The 2,835-nt window shown below is 58.1% G+C and overlaps 1 pseudogene; it reads left to right on the top strand.

The window, feature by feature from the left end:
* The first annotated feature begins 661 nt into the window (after window positions 1–661).
* Window positions 662–1,654, top strand: LOC112617399 (annotated as a pseudogene).
* Window positions 1,655–2,835: the final 1,181 nt, after the last annotated feature.

Raw genomic sequence — 2,835 nt, 5'->3', positions numbered from 1 at the left:
AAACGATTCTCCTGCTTCAGCCTCTCAAGTAGCTGGGACTACAGGCGAACCCAGGACTACCACCACACCCAGCTAATTTTTGTAGTTTTAGTAAAGATGGGGTTTCACCATATTGGCCAGGCGGAGGTAGACCCAGTACATTGTTTTTGTTTTTGTTTTGAGAGGAAGTCTCACTCTATGGCCCAGGCTGGAGTGCAGTGCAGCCATTTCACTCACTGCAACCTCCGCCTCCTGGGTTCAAGCTATTCTCCTGCCTCAGCCTCCTGAGGAGCTGCGATTACAGGCGCCCACCACCACGCCCAACTAATTTTTGTATTTTTAGTAGAGACAGGGTTTCACCATGTTGGCCAGGTTGGTCTCGAACTCCTGACCTCAAGTGATCCGCCTGCCTAGACCTCCCAAAGTCCTAGGATTACAGGCGTGAGCCACCGCACCAGGCGGACCTGGTAAGTTTTAATCAAGTACTCTGAACTATGCAACAAACACTAGGAAGAAATAGAAAAAAAATTAATCTAAAAACCCTCTGGAGAGTCAAAGAATTGCAGATTTAAAATAGCATGAATACTTGGATTCATGGTATTGAAAAAGGACCTCGCATTTACTCACGCGCGCGGGTCCACGCAGCCACCTATATAGGTGACAAAACACTCAGGAAGCCGTCATGCGGGGCCAGGAAAGAGCCCCCACCCAGAGTCTCGGACTCCCTCGTCCGAAGGTCCGCGCAGTCCCCTCGGTGAGTCTAGGGAAGCAGTCTCGCTGCGAGGGAGGGCGGGGAGGGCGGCGGAGTCTCCCACTCGCGGTGACCCGGACCCCGCCCCACGAGTGGGCCCTCGCAGGGCCCCCTCTGCCGCACGCGGGGACCAGCCACGCTGCGGGGGACAGGGCAGAAGCCAGCGCCTGGGTCCATGCAGTCCCCTCCGCGGCAGACGCGGGGAGCCGGGAAGCAGTAGGGACCGGCCCCCACCCGCAGGACGACCGGGACCCCCCGCGGGCCCACGAGGTACCGCAGCAGGCGCTAAGCCCCCGGTGCCGCCCAAGGCGGAGACAAAGCCCTGGCGCAAGGACCCCGGACCCCAACCTCAGACCCTGCGGTGCCCAGCTCGAAGCCGCCACGCGCGGGGCAGAGACCCCCGCCCGGTCCGGAGACCCCGTCGCCCGTCGCACGGTCTCACCTCAGGCTGCCGCCTCGCAGCGCTCGCTCCTCGCCGCGGCGCATAGGCCGACTGGAGCGCAGCTGAGCAGCCGAGAGAGCGGCGGCAGCCTCAACAATGGAGCCCCGGGGCGGGGCCGCAGCCGCCGCTTCAGCCCGTGTTCCCCGCTCAGGATCCGGCTGGGATCAAGGAGCTGCAGCTGACGCGGGGCTGCGACCGGGAAACACACCGCGCAGGTGCACACAGCCTGGCCCGCCGCCCGCAGCCCCGCCCCCAGCGGAGCCGGGCGCCCAGGGCCCGCCCCCCGGCCAATGGGGAGCGAGCTTCGCGGAACAAAGGCAGGTTGGGCGGGGCGGCGCTGGGACTGGGCGTGCGGGGTCCGGCGGGAGGACCAGACCCAAGAGCTGGCTGGATCCTGGCCTCCTAGAAAACCCAGCTCAACGTCCACCTGCACTCTGCTCTACAGGACGCGCTCATCTCAAGCCCAGAACTCAGGCTTTTAGGGCAGAGAGCGAGAGACAGGCTTGCTTTACAAAAAAGGAAACTGAGGTCCAAGGAATAGGATTGCCTGCTGCCCGAAGTCACGTAGTCCCATTCAGTCGTTCACTTTGTCATTCAGCAAACATTTGGAAGCACGTATGGTGGGCGTTAGGAGTGAAGTAGGGCCAGGCGCGGTGGCTCGCGCCTGTAATCCCAGCAGTTTGTGGGGCCGAGGCAGGTGGATCACTTGAGGCCAGGAGTTCGAAACCAGCCTGGCCAACAAGATGAAACCCCATCTTTGCTAAAAATACAAAAACTTAGCCGATCGTGGTGACGCGTCCCTATGGTCCCAGTTACTGGGAAGGCTGAGGCAGGAGAATCATTTGAACCCGGGAGGTGGAGGTTGCAGTGAGCTGAGATGGTGCCGCTGCATGCGCTCCAGCCTGGCCGACAGAGTGAGACTCTGTCTCCAAAAAAAACAAAATTAATAGATGGGAAGTAGAAGCGAACTTAGGCCTTCCCTGAAGGAGCTCGGCCAAGGAGTACCTGAAATGTCTCTGCATCTCTTTAAGGTCTGATAAAGGAACCAGGAGCGAGCGCTAATCACTTCCCTTTCCTACCTCAGAGCTTTCGTGTGTTTGCTGTTCCCCGCCTGAAATGCCAAGTACCAATGGTATTTATTTATTTATAGAAATGAGGTCTCCCTATGTTTCTCAGGCTGGTCTGAAACTCCTGGCCTCAAGCTATCCTCTCGTCTCAGCCTCCCAAAGTATTGGGATTGCAGGCATGAACCACTGTCCCAGCCCTGATCGTCTTTAAAACGTCTTTCCTCATCTTATTTGAGTTTTCTGCTTCATGTGACCCCACACTCTTTGTTTCCCTGTAATTCCATAGCTGCTCCTCGGTGGGTCCTGGGGACCCACCCCCTTCTCTGCCCAACTTGTATATGTCTGGGCTCAGGCCAAATGCCCTTCCATTTGCAGTGGGCACTGCCACAAGAAATCTCATGCCTTTCCGGGCTTCCCAAACCATCCACATGCTCTGCTGCCTGCCAGAGACATCCATCCCAGTAAGATGCCCAGCCCTGACCTTTCCCAAAGCCCCCGCTGGACACAGGGAAGCATCTCAAATTTTCCACGGGCCAAAACAGAGTGCTTTATTAGTGCCCTAACCTGCTCATCCACATTCTTGTGATTCTCTGTGA

Source organism: Theropithecus gelada, unplaced genomic scaffold (genome assembly GCF_003255815.1).
Source record: "Theropithecus gelada isolate Dixy unplaced genomic scaffold, Tgel_1.0 HiC_scaffold_16159, whole genome shotgun sequence".
Lineage (NCBI taxonomy): Eukaryota > Metazoa > Chordata > Mammalia > Primates > Cercopithecidae > Theropithecus > Theropithecus gelada.
This window is presented reverse-complemented; position numbering and strand designations above follow the sequence as displayed.